General features: G+C 47.8%; 1 long non-coding RNA gene across 1 annotated transcript in view; it reads left to right on the top strand.

The window, feature by feature from the left end:
* Positions 1 to 10,604, top strand: part of LOC133767589 (uncharacterized) — a 134,286-nt gene extending 123,682 nt beyond the window's left edge. Inside the window, exons 4-6 of the long non-coding RNA XR_009866896.1 lie at positions 4,366 to 4,879; positions 9,308 to 9,390; positions 10,516 to 10,604. This is a non-coding gene — a long non-coding RNA (uncharacterized LOC133767589). The remainder of the gene's footprint in view (positions 1 to 4,365; positions 4,880 to 9,307; positions 9,391 to 10,515) is intronic.
* The last annotated feature ends 3,634 nt before the right edge of the window (positions 10,605 to 14,238 follow it).

Genomic DNA, 14,238 nt, shown 5'->3' with positions numbered 1-14,238 from the left:
CCCCCTCGGCCCCTCACAATAGCTCTTAGGCTCAGGTGCCTTTCACAGCCCCTCTAAGGAGGGAGATGGGACTGCTCTAGCTTTATAGAGGACATCTTTTTCCGAATTGCTTTTTCCAGAACAAATGGCTTCCGTTATGTTCAGCCAGGGATCAGTTCTTCACTTACACCTGTAAAACAAAATAGGGCTGCTTCTCCGGACGCGCTGCTCACGACAGAAAGCTCTTGTGACGGCTGCTCAGACAGGTGATTGAGACGCCTTATGTAAAAGCCCAGGCTCAGGGAAGAGGGGGACCTTGATTTCTGCCTATGGTGAATGCAGAGGGCTCAGCCACGTGTGGGGCAAACTGCACTTTCCGGAACCAGGACAGCAGGAACTCATGCGTGCAGCCCACATGCATGCGACAGCTGCTGCTTCTCTCCTCACATTCGTGCGTGGCAGTATCCATTCATTTAGACAAGGCGCCAGCCAGTGGGTGGCACGGCCAGGACAATCAGGGGTGTTTCTCGAAACAGCTAACGGTTGACCCTAATCCATCCGGGCAGGATCTTGGGTACCTGCCCTCCTGTGCCAGATAGTTCCCCTCGAATCACTTGATGCATTTTAAGATGTTGGTAGCCACACCCGAGCCTGCCAGCTGGCCCACAACCCAGAAGACATTGCTGCCAGTCTCCAGAAGCCAAGTTTCTGAGGCCTATTGTTCTTTAATTAGGGGCTAGTACCAAAGAGGTCTTTGAGTTTCAGACTGACCAGAGCCTAAAGAACTACCTGGGCCCCAAGGGTTCTTAACTCACAAAAGGGAAGCAGCATGTGTGAGTAGGAGCCCTTGCCGGCCCAGGCTGAGCACTAGGGAGCCCAGAGTGAGTTAGATTAAGGAGGATGAATCAGCTTGTGCCAAACTGTACATCTCCTCCCTCTCTTATTCCCACTCTTATTTCTAACAGGGATCAATTTTCAGTTGGCTTTAAACTCCTAAGAGTAATTGTGTGTTAATTAAAGAGTTCAATCAACGGTATTAAGTAGAAAAAGAAAATACTAAAAGGAATAAAATAGAAAGCTGTTCCTCGACAGTCAGGACAAGGGCTGATCAAGTCATTGCTTCTCATAGTGTCATTTTCACTTATACAGGTTTCCTTTCAGGTGCTCAGTTAGTTGTCACAGATCATGGAGAATATATGATATTTGTCCCTTTGAGACTGGCTTATTTCACTCAGCATGATGTTTTCCAGATTTCTCCATTTTGTTGCAAATGACAGGATTTCGTTTTTTTGGGGGGAGACTCTAAATCCCATTAAGTTTGCAGGTACCAATGCCATCTTACTAGTTAAAGTGATCAGTTTAAGTTCATAATTGATTATAAAGATAGGATTAAGTGTCAAAGGGATCACATAAATAAGACCAGTGTCTACTAATAATAATTGATAGAATTAAAAAAGAGAGAATGACCCAACATGGGAAGCAGGATACACAGCAGACTCATAGAATGACAAATGCCCTAAACAGCACTCTGGCCTCAGAATCAGCCCTTAAGGCATTTGGATCCAGCTAAAAAGCCCGTGAGAGTTTCTCAGGCATGGAAAGCTAAGACACTGTGGCAAAAAATGACCTAAATGAAAGATCTCTGTGAGTGAGAACCCAGTGGAAAGAATGGGCCATTAAAGAAGGAAGTACCTTTCTCTGAAGGGAGGAGAGAACTTCCACTTTGATTATGGCTTTGTCTAAATGAGGTCAGAGTTTGTGAACTCAAGAGGCTTCCATAGCCTTGGCAGCTCAGGACAAGAGCCTCGGGTGATTACTGACGTCATAAATAAGAGTGTCAATTGTTAAATCAACAAAAGGAATCACTGTGCACTTACTCCTCATGTAGGAGCTCTGTCCTTAATGTGTTGTACTATGTGAATTAACAGTATAACAGTACTTTATACTTTGTGTTTCTGTGTGGGTGCAAACTGTTGAAATCTTTACTTAGTATATACTAAGTTGATCTGTATATAAAGATAATTAAAAATGAATCTTAATGAAGAATGTGATGGGAAAGGGAGTAGGAGATGGGATGGTTTGTGGGTGGGAGGGTGGTTATGGGGGAAAACTGCTATAATTCAAAAGCTGTACTTTAGAAATTTATATTTATTAAATAAAAGTTTTCTAAAAAAAAAGGAAGGTGAATCAGGAGGGGGACAGGCCTGGCTCCCTGAGCTCTGTAATACATGGCCCAGGAAGGATGTGGCCTCTGGCTGTGGGGCCCAGCCTGCCATGCTCTGTGAGCAGGGGGCCATTGAGCAGGGGTCTCTAAAACAGCCCAGCAGACAACTCGGTTCTAAGCTCCATCTCAGTGTCTGGGACTCACCTGATGCTCAGATCCTGATTTCTGTCTCCATGGAGACTTCTGGGCCTGGACTCTTGTTCTTTCTTCTGCACACTACCTTCCCAGAAACTGAATCTGGCTTCATGGTACCTACACCTGCCAGGCAGCTCCTGGTTAGCACTAATCCAGCCCTTGTCCCTGGGCTCTAATGTTCTGCACCTTCTTTCTCCTCAGCCTTTGTCATCTTCATTCATTCATTCAGCGTTCATACATGCATTCAATAAATATTTAATCAGCACTTACCGTGGCCAGGTACCCTGCTGGGCACACCAGTAATTAATGATTTGGGTATTTATATGTCTGCAGGAATTCAGATGCCAAATCTGTTCAAACCATAGAAGATATCAAGGCCTTCACCTGGCGACAAAAATACCTAAATTAGAACAACTGTAGCATTTGTGAGGGGGTTTGCCATGTTTCAGGCACTGTGCTTGGGATTTTACAACAACTCAAGAGGTAGTTACTTATATTATCTCCACTTTACAGATTAGAAAACTAAGGCTCAGAAAGGTCAATTTGCTGGTTTGGGGAGAACAAATGTCTTTTAATAGTTGAATCTGCAACTTATTTGGTTTGGGTGCTCCTACGTTCAGGGCTGTAAGCAAAATATTTAACAACTCATATGGTGTGGGCACCAACCAATCAGAACGGATGCCCAGCCATGTAGTGAATCAGGGTCTGAGCACTGAAGCCCCCTGGGTGAGGGTGGTGTGGCCAAGTGAGCGGTGGATTGGCCATAACGGTATCTACTTGCAGACTGGTACAGAGTTTCAGCCAGACAGTCGTGCTGCCCAGGTGAAATGGAAAAGCCCCCTCCTACTAACTGGGGCACAGTTGTGTTCCCTGGCAAGTTGAGGAGTTACAGAGGGTTAGATGACCTTAACACGTGCTCCAAAGTATTAGTATGCTTGGGAATATGTAGAGATGGGAGTATGATTTTGTACAAACCTTGTTAGCTCACCAAAGCTTGCTTTCTTTCTGGATCCTAGACCAGAGAACCAAAACTATGTCTTACTGTGCAGTGATTTCTCACTTCACATCATACAAGGTGACATCTTGATAGCACCAAGTAGAAGCCAGATGTGTATATGGCTTTATGCATAGTAGCTCTCTTAACCTTCATGTGAAACCTATGAGGTGGCTACTGTTCTGTTCTCCATTTAGCAGACAAGAACAGTAAGGCACAGGGAAGTTGATGCAGCTGATTAATAAATGCAGAGGCAGAATCTGAATCCAATGAAACAGGCTCCAGGGCACTAGTTCTAGCTATAATGGTCTGTTTATGCTTCTCTGTGTCTCTGGTATGTTTGAATTATTTGCTGACATTTACAAATCGAGAAAGGTAACAGAGAAATCCAGATGTCTAGCATCTCAGAATGAAAACTCAGGAACTTGTTAAATAAATAAAAATAAATAAACTTTAAAAAATCATAATGGGATAAAAACATTTTGTACAGTATTGAACTTTTATAGGAAACTATAATTGTAAGGAATTTCATTTAATATCAGGTTGTTTTCTTTTTAGACAGAAATTTTACGTTTTATGTGAGTTGGGTTTGAGGCAATCAAGGATTTCCTTTCCAATTGTTGCAAGTTTTCTCCAGGAGCTGCTTTGAATTTGTTTTTTCTTCTCAGTGTTTTCCTTTAATCTGGCACTTAGTAAGGTTCTCAAGCACTTCTGGACTTCCTAACACGCCCGTTAGCAGAGTGCAATGACCATTGTTCACCCTCATTAGGAAAATAAGTTAGAACAGACTCAGGCCTGGGCACAGACACCCCCACCTTTGACTCTCAGTGGATCCTGTCTTCAGGAAGCGTCCAGTTGAGGAATCACAGGTGTCTACAGGGGCCACGCAGGTAACAACACTGAGTGAGGAGGGCTGGCTGCAGTAAAAACAACCGTGCATGCCTGGTGGTAAGCCACACCTGACTGAGCGGCCTTGTCCTCTGCCCTTCTCTTCTGCTTGTGCTGATGCCACCTCTCTCTTGTCACCCTCCAGCCCGCCACCTCCTCAACCCCAGACACCATGCCTCCATGGTTGCAGAGCTCTGCTGGAGAGCGATTCGAAGTTGACGTGGAAATTGCCGAACAATCTGTAACTGCCAAGACCGTGCTGGAAGGTTTGGGAATGGGTGAGGAAGGGGACACCTCTGTGAAGTGTGAATGCAGCAATAAAAAGAGGAGTCCGTGGGGCACCACCACCCAGAGGCCTCCCTCACTTGAAGACAAGGACAGCAAAGAAAAGCAGGCAGATGGTATCCCTGTCCAGGACCAAGAATTCCCAAAAGCTGTCCAAGGAACACTCTTTGAAATTATTCCGGCTGCAAGCTGCTGAGACATTGAAGGTTTGCTCGATGTTCCACACAAGGCCATTGACAATCTGATCAAGGGGGAAACTCCCGAGATTCCCAGGCCTTCAACATGACAAGGGAGCTTGCTGAAGACAAGGCAGCCCAGGCACACAGAGAGAACTCATGGTGGGAAGAGAAGTGCAGTGCCTGACACTGTAACTGGTAAAGATCACTCCAAATATTAGTTGCATTGCTCTGTGTCTAATTGTTGATAGCAGGCAAACAGTAGACCAACGCAGCAGCAAATCAGTAGTTTTAGGAGATTTTTTCTCTTAAGACTTGGACTAGATCTTGCCATTCTCTTCCAGCCTGTAGGGTTTCTGATGAGGAGTTATCCCTGAGTGTAGTTGGAGATCCTCTGAAAGTTATCTGGCTTTTCTTCCGTGCACATTTTAGAATCTTTTCTTCATGTTTTACTGTGGAGAGTTTGCAGTGTGTTGGGGGAAGATCTTTTCTGGTCGTGTCTATTAGGAGTTCTATGTACTTCCTGTACTTGGACGTCCCTTTCTTTCTCCCAATTGGGGAAGTTTTCTGTAATTATTTCACTAATAGGCCTTCTAGACCATTCTCTCTTTCCAGACTATCAGGAACTTCTAAGACCCGTATGTTGGGTTGTTGATAGTGTCCCATAAATCTCCAACACTGTTTTCTAACTTCCTTTTTTTTTTTTTTTTTTGGTCAGGGTTTATGTTAGTAGGAAGCTAGATTGGAAGTGGAGGAGCCAGGACTTGAACCAGGCACTCTGATAAATTATGCAGGCATCCTAAGCAGCAGCTTAACCCACTGTACCACAATACCCAACCTCTAATATGATTGTCTGAAACTCATCTACTGGAATTTTTGCATGCAGATTCAGACCATAACCTTCTAAGCAGAGCCCTTGGAAGAGCTGCACCTTTTCCCATTACACCTTTTAAAAGAAACATTTTGGGGGCCGTCATTGTAGCGTAGCAGGTGAAGCTGCCACCTGTGACGCCTGTGTCCCCTATGGGCACTGGCTTGTGTCCCAGCTCTTCCACTTTTTATGCAGCATCCTGCTAATGCACATGGGAAAGCAGTGGAAGAGGACCAAGTACTCAGACCCCTGCCACCCACATGGGAGACCTAGAAGAAGCTCCTGGCTTTGGTCTGGGCCAGCACTGGCTGTTGCAGCCATCTGGGGAGTGCACCAGCAGATGGAAGATCTCTCTCTCTCTCTCTCTCTCTTTCTGTCTCTTGCTCTAACTCTGACTTTCAAATAAAACTAAAATAAATCCTTAAAAAAAAGAAAGATTTTGGGACTCCTTGAAGGGTTATTCTTTTCTTTACCTTCATTCTTTCTTTCTTTCTTTCTTTTTTTTTTTTTTTGAGGGGCTATTCTATTCTTTCAAGCTAAATTCATGAGCCATTTAGGAAAATATTTTTATATTGTTTTAGAGTCACATCCTGGTTTTGATCTAAAATAGTAACACTCACCATTTTCACTCTTAGCCAAATAATATTCCTAGTCCAAAACAAATCCATCAAAGAATGACTATTTATTTGTTTATACTGAGAAAGTGCACTCATGGAAGGCAATTCTGTAAGTGTATTAGCCGAGTGGATCACTACTTAACTTAAATGTTTGAATGTGTTTATTTAAAGAATCTGGAAAGAGTGTGATTAATATATAATTCTATTTTTAAAATGTGTATTTCTGTGTAAAATAGCACAGAAGGGTACTTCCAAAAGTTCATGGAAAATGCATATCATGAAGAAACCATGGATGGATTACAAAATTTTTTCTTGCATCAAAAAAAACTTATCATTTAATTCCATTTTCCATGAACTTTCTAAAGAACTTCTTTTTAAAATAAGATTTGTTTTTATTTATTTAAAAGTCAGAGATAACAGAGAGGGATGGAGAGTGAGAGAGCAAGAGAAAAGAAAGAATCTTCCATCTTTAAGTTTACTCCCCAAATGGCCACAACAGCCAGGGCTGGGCCAGACAAAGCCAGGAGCCAGGAGCCAGGAGCTTCTTCCAGGTCTCTTACATGGGGACTTTTCACTGGCTGATTTACTCCACAAATGACTGTAACAGCCAGTGCTGGCCAGTCAGAAGCCAAGAGCCAGGAACTCCATCTGGGTGACTTATGTGGGTGACAGGGACCCAAGTACTTGAGCCATCACCTGCTGCCACCCATGGTTCACATTAGTAAGAAGTTGATCAGGAGCAAGGAGTAGCCGGGACTTGAACCAGGCAGTCCGTTGTGGGGTGTGATGTCCTAACCCACGACTTACCACTGTGCTACAATACTCACCTCAAAGTTAGTTTTTAAAAAATATTCAGGCCGGCACCGTGGCTCAACAGGCTAATCCTCCGCCTAGCGGCGCCGGCATACCAGGTTCTAGTCCCGGTTGGGGCGCCGGATTCTGTCCCGGTTGCCCCTCTTCCAGGCCAGCTCTCTGCTGTGGCCAGGGAGTGCAGTGGAGGATGGCCCAAGTGCTTGGGCACCTGGCTCCTGCCTTCAGATCAGCGCGGTGCGCTGGCCGCAGCACGCCAGCCGCGGTGGCCATTGGAGGGTGAACCAACAGCAAAGGAAGACCTTAAGACCTTTCTCGGCCGGCGCCGTGGCTCAACAGGCTAATCCTCCGCCTTGTGGCGCCGGCACACCGGGTTCTAGTCCCAGTCGGGGCACCGATCCTGTCCCGGTTGCCCCTCTTCCAGGCCAGCTCTCTGCTGTGGCCAGGGAGTGCAGTGGAGGATGGCCCAAGTCCTTGGGCCCTGCACCCCATGGGAGACCAGGAGAAGCACCTGGCTCCTGCCATCGGAACAGCGCGGTGCGCCGGCCGCAGCGCGCCTACCGCGGCGGCCATTGGAGGGTGAACCAACGGCAAAAGGAAGACCTTTCTCTCTGTCTCTCTCTCTCACTGTCCACTCTGCCTGTCAAAAAAAAAAAAAAATTCAGCTGAGGGGGCCAGGGTTGTGGTGTAGCAGGTAAAGTTGCATTCTATATGGGCACCAGTTTGGGTTCCAGCTGCTCCACTTCCAGTCCAGCTTCCTGGTTAGGGCCTGGGAAAACCAGTGGAAGGCCCAAGTGTTTGGGTCCCTGCCATCCACCTGGGAGACCCAGATGAAGCTCCTGGTTCCTGGCTTTGGCCTGGCCCAGCCCTGGCTGTTGCAGGCATTTGGAGAGTGTCCCAAAAGATAGAACATCTCTCTGTCTCTCTCTCTGTGTGTGTTACTCTGCTTTTCAAGTGGATGAAAATAAACAAACAATAAACTTTTTTCAAATCTACAAGATAATCTTAAAAGGCAGGCTTTGGGGTCAAGGGAAGAAACAGTATAAGGAAGGAGAATGGTGGTTAATTTCCAGAAGCCTGCCTTAACAGATGCCAGGCAAATCATCATCATTAGCATAAACCATCATGGAAGCCAACAGAGATGGTGTCACAGAGGCATTCCGGCAGGGAGCCCAAGAGGCGAGAAGGGCCCACGGAGTGAGGAGGGCATCTCCCTTGCAGGAGGCTGAGCTCTGCTCTCTGCTTGGAACTCAGAGGAAATTGTCTCTTGGGGCATCGCATGAGCCCTGGTGGGCATCCACAGCAGAGGTGACCCGGTGGGGGATGTGTTCCCACCAAGAGCAGGACCTCAGATTGCTCTTCATTTCCTCTGGGCCAGGACAGCTGAGAATGCGGGCTGGTGAGCTGGCTGGGTGGCAGCTGATGCTACTGCAAGCTCACATGTGACCTTGCAGCCAAAGGAAGGGGGGACTGCCCCAGCCCCGTTCCAGGTGTGGCTGTAACAGTGGTTCCAAGTGGCTCGTAGGGTTCCTGGGACCAGCAAGGGTGGGCTGGATGTGCAGGGTGCAGGAGACGGTGCTGGGCTGTCCTGGAGCAGCAACAGTGCAAGGTTGGGGTCAGAGGAGGCACTTAGGTGGGGATGTCACCCCTCGGTCCATGGTAGCCCACCTGGGCCCTGCCTCGGGCCCTGAGGGCCCTTGACCCTGCAGCCAGGCTCCCCCTTCAGCCAGACCTGACCTTGAAAAGGAGGAAGGGAAAGCATGCTGGGGAGGAAGGAAGCGACCCTGGCAGGAAAGCTCCACTTTGAACTAACTGATGACTTGGGGGAAACAGATTGTTGTAAACCGGAAGAGGCTGTTACCTTTCACTGGCGCATTTGTTTCCCTCTCTCCCCAACTATCAGCAGGAGTGGGAGTGGGTTAGACCAGTTATGAACATGAAATACATAAACTGCCTTTTAAAAAACACCTGAGCCACGGCGTCCAGGGCCCCACCCGGCTGGGTGAGTGCATGATTATAATTCCCTCGAGTCCTGGGAAGGAACAGTCCCCAGTGCTTTGAACGCATTTAATCAGTGTTCACGGCATAGACTGGCAGGCGGCCCTCAGGGACAGCAGGAGAAGGAGGTGATGTTGGAGCTGAGACTCAGAGGAGAGCACAGCAGGTGCTGGGAGGAGGAGAAGGGCGGGAGCTGGCTGGAGTCGCGGCAGCGCAGGAGAGTGGTCGCAGGTGAGGGGGCGTCTGAGGCCAGGCACCTGCTAGTGCCTGCTGACAGTTACGTAGTTACACAACTGTGCAGGTGATGCCACGTGTTCCTTTCTTCTGCAGGGGGAAGACAATGACAATCACCGAAACACAGAGTGGGTTTTCACAGTCAGGGCGAGCACGGAGCATCCAGAGATGGTCTAAGGGTGAGTAGAGACGACAGACCTGCAGAAACACAAGGCAGCTGCTAGGCACTTAGATCGCTGCCACCCTGCCCACACCTGCCAACTCCCAGGCTCCATCCCCAGCTCCCAGGCATTCCTGAGCCCTGCCAACCCTCGCCTCCCCCCAGCTCCCACCCACCAGCCTTCTGAAGGGCTAGCCCAGAAGCAGAGCTTTCCCTGGGGTGCTAAGCCGGAGGAAAGGGGCTGAGAGACAGGCAGAAACCAGAGGATGGGGGCACCCACAAGCAGTGAGAGAGCAGATGGGGTAGAGCCCAGACAGCCGTCATCAGCTCCCATCCCTCCTGTAGCCAGTGCTCAGTGCAGTTGCCTGGGCCGTGAAAATATTCTTTTTTAAGCTTAGCTGACATTATTTTTTTCACTTAATTTTTACCTATTTTATTTATTTGCAAGACAAAGGAAAAGAGAGATCTCCCATCCACTGGTTCACTCCCCAAATGCTTGCAACAGCGGGTGCTGGGCCAGGCCAAGAACTCAATCCAGGTCCCAGGAGCAGGATTTGAGCCGCCACCTGCTGCCTCCTAGGATGCGCATTAGCAGGAAACTGGAGCGAGGAATGAAACCCAGGAACTCTGCTATGGGATGCTTGTGTCCCGGGCAGTATCTTAACTGCTGTGCCAAATGCCCTCCCCTATATTCTTTTAGCTGGGTTCACTGCCCCTGCCCCAGTTTCCCTACACTCTTTTCAGAGAGCTGTTGTTATAGAACACATCAGATGTTGTCTCTCCTCTGCAGGAAACGCTTTAATGGATCCCATTTTGCTATTATTGAAATCAGCATTTCTTATAGGCTTGTAAGCCTGGCCCCTGCCTACCAGTGTCAGCTTGCCCCACTTGTTCCCCCCACCCAGGGCACCGTACGTGCCTGCTTTCTCCTGCAGTCCCTTCTGAGCCTCCTGGCGCCTGGGTCCTTCCGTCACTCGGTCTCAGCCCAGGCTCACTGGCTCAGGGAGGCCTGTCCTGAACACTGCTGCCTACAGCAGCACCGCTTCCAGACCCCTTCCATCTCACTACCCTGCTTACTCCTTTCAGGGCTCGGGCCTCTGACATTTTCCTACTTATTTAGTTTCTTGTTTCCTGTCCATATCAGAATTTAAATTCCTTGTGGTCAGGAACTTTGCCTGGACTAGTGCTTGCTCCAGAGAAGATGAGTGGGCCTTTCACCACGGATGGACCAAGGTAAGGGTTTGACTCTGCATCACAAAGGCTCCTTGTCATACGCCTGGGCATGACAGTGGCTATAAGACAAAGAAAACATATGTGTGTGCGCATGTGTATGTGTGTGTCGGGGGGTGCCTACCAAGAGGTGATGTGCTTGCAGCCTTCTGCCTGTGACAAACATAACAGAAACTCAAAAAGAAGTGTTGTGGTCCCGTTAGAACATGCTGCTTTTGGTGGGGGAATTGAAAAAAATTTCCTGAGTCCAAATTTAGTTCATTGGTTTAATAAACTCGGGCATTTACTGCTGGGCAAAAGCGCTGGGCATATAAAGCTGAACAAGACTTGGTCCCTACCCCTGGTCCCTACCCTCAGGGAGCACACAAGTCTAGCAGAGGAGCCAGCCCCAGGAAAAGGTGCTTGCATCCTTTACCATGGTAACGACAGGAGTAGCCAAGGTCGGGGGCTATGCAGGAGAGTTCAGTGATAGCTTTGTCACAAGGTTGCTACAAAGATTAAATGAGTGGCTACATGTGTCTGCTTAGCCTGGTGCCTGGATGTAGTCTGAGTTCAATAAATGTTAAATGAGTATGATTATTCTCTGCAGTCATCATATGCAGTAGCTTTCTGGTAGTGTTGTGGCTACCACTCCGTTATGTACATGAGACCTGCTACCATAGAAGCAGTCACAACCACAGGGAGCTACTTGGTGTGATGGCTGTAACACAACTCAGGGAAATGAGGTTTGGTGTCAAATGTAGCTGTGGCCTAGTAGGTGACCAGAAGATATATGGAATCTCCTTTGTTATGAAGGACACCCGTAGAACTAGGAAAGTTGCAGTCAGCCTTAGAAACAGAGCTCTGGTGTTGTATTCCTAGATGGGTGATTGGATCAGCCTGAGAAATAGGGTGGCTCAAAAGACTTGTCTGTCACCAGCTTTGGATGAGGAGGAGAGAGGCTAAAGGAAGAAGTCCTTGAAGGTATGAAAACATTGGACTCAAAGGCAGGAGCCCTGGTTCGCATTCTGGATGTGCCATTAGCTCTCTATGAACTTGACCAAGGCTTAAATTCTATGTGTCTCAGTCATCTCTTTGTAGAATGAGAGGTCTGCCTGAGTCTCAAGGCATCTGCGCTAGACCGTTTGCAAAGATGGCCACAATTTCTCCCCTCCCTGCCTGTTTTTTCCCCTTTGCTAAATAGTTTTGCTGTTTTTCCTAATAAGAAGCAGAATCTATTTCCTCTCCTCTTGCATATGGGCTAACCCTGTTAACTTGCTTTGAGTGAGAGAATGTAGTAGAAGTGACATCATTTTCACATCTAAGTATTAAGAGGTTTTGCAGTTTCCACTGTCACTCTCAGAATGATGCTTGTGGTGATATGAATGAGCTAGTCTTGTTGAAACTGAAAGATCATTTGCAGAGAGAAGTTCAGCCAGTAGCCAGCACCAACCATCAGACACGAGACTGAGGCCACCTTGGACCATCCAACCCCAGTTAAGTTGCCAGATGAACACAGTCACATGAGTGACCCCCATAAAACCAGCAGAAGTGCTCAGCTGAGCCCAACCAAAACTGCTGACCCCTAGAACTATGAACAAATAAATGGCTGTTGCTTTAACACACGAAGTGGTGGTTTATCCCATGCAAATGGATAGCTGATGCCAACCCTTTTATAGCTGACATTCTAGAAACTGATTTTATTGCTCTTACAAAGGAATCAGGCTGTATAATCTTTTAGTTATGTGTTAGGGTTGGCTGCAGAATGGTTGGCTGGCAAGATCTGACTGGTTCTGCATGGAGAGAGGCTCACTCACTGCTCCTTTCTTGGCAACTTTCCTGTAGCATCTCACACATGCCTGTCTGGGCTTCCCTGGAGGTAGCCCCATCCTAAAGGCACAGAATTTCAAAGTTAGGGGAACTGCTGATTGATTGGAAAGGCAGAGACACAGAGACAGAGAGATATGGGGGTCAGGTAGGAGCAAAGCCAGGAAGCCAGGAGTTACACTGGGGTCTCCTATGTGGGTGGCAGGGACCTAAGCACTTGAGCCATCACTTGCTGCCTCCCAGGGTCTGCATTTGCAGGAAGCTGGAGTCGAGAACCAGAGCTGGGTATTGAACACAGGCACTCCAGTATAGGACATGGGCACCCTAACAGACGTCTTAACTACGGTACCAAACACCCACCACAGAGGGAACTTTTAAGGCCCAGCGTGTTCACCTTTCTCTTATTGTTATTGTGACATGCATGAAGAAACCAAGGCCTGAGACATGAAGGAACAGAGGGAACCAGCGGTAACGTTAGACTCAAAGCTCAGGCCTCTTAGCTCCGAATCTGGAGCTCTGTACGTTGCATCCAAAGACTCCTCCACTGCCCGCAGCCTCCTTCCTGACCCTTGAACTTGCACTCATCCCTTCCAGCTTTGTATCCCAGGCATGGGACTACTTTCCTCTTCTGATTCCACGTCCACACATCACCTGAAGAATCCTGGCTTAGATAAGTTCCAACCACCAAATGACAGTGGTTATCCTAACAGCAGCATATATTCAAAAAGTCTTTTTTTTTTTTTGTCATGTGCCCCTGATGGGCCAGCCTCTGCCTGGGTGTGGGGGCTACAGTTAAGACACATGTGGAGAGTTTACATTCCTGGGGAAGGAGGGCAGACAACACACACGGGAATCAGAGCCTGGCATGGTGAGAGGTAAGCAAGACAATGGAGCAGAGTGACCAGGCTGGGGAATGCGGGATCAGCAATGGCCTGTTTGAGGATGTGACATTTGAGCTGACAATCAACAAACCATTCAGGATGGGAAGGGAGCAAAGGCCCTGAGGCAGGAATATACTTATTTGAGAAAGAGAGGTGGAGGCAGTGGCTACCTGACACAGAGCTAGGAATCTGGGTGTCTCAGTGGGAGGAGGGTCAGGTTCTAAGAAATATGACAGATTTACTGAATTTGTTAAAAAAATTATTCAAAGGGTAGAAGGATGGAGAGAGACAGAAATAGATAGAATTCCTATCCACCGATTTACTACCCAAATGCCTGCAACAGTTAGGACTGGGCTGAGGCCAGAATCAGGAGGCAGGAATGCAATCTATGTCTCCCATATGAGTGGCAGGAACCCAATTGCTGAGCTATCACCATCGCCCCCCAAGGTCTGCATTGGCAGGAACCTGGAATCAGGAGCCAGAATCCAGGAACTGAACCCAGGCACCCCCGTGTGAGCATTGATGTCTTAACTGCTAGGCTAACTGCTTGCTCCCAAGATTTGCATTTTTACAAAATATTTATCTATTTATTTGAAAGGCAGAGTGACAGAGAGAGAGGGAAGTAGAGAAAAATATCTTCCATCTGCTGATTCATCCGCTAGATGCCTGCAACAGCCAAGCCTATGCCAGGCCAAAGCCAAGAGCTAGGAACTCCATCTGAGTCTTCCACAAGGATGGCAGGGTCCCACGTACTTGGGCCATCATCTGCTGTCTTCCAGACACTTTAACAGGAAGTGTGAAATAGCCAGGATTCAAACTAGGCACCCTGACATGGGATGTGGGCGTCTCCAGTGAGGCTTAACCCTCAGTGCCACAATACCACCCCAGAGTAACATATTTTTAAAGAAATCACTGCGGCCACTTGGATAGAGAAGGGAAGTTGAAGGTTG

The sequence above is a fragment of the Lepus europaeus genome, chromosome 10 (assembly GCF_033115175.1).
Source record: "Lepus europaeus isolate LE1 chromosome 10, mLepTim1.pri, whole genome shotgun sequence".
Taxonomy (NCBI): Eukaryota; Metazoa; Chordata; class Mammalia; order Lagomorpha; family Leporidae; genus Lepus; species Lepus europaeus.
The sequence above is the reverse complement of the archived record's forward strand: the minus strand, read 5'-3'. Positions and strand labels throughout refer to the sequence as shown.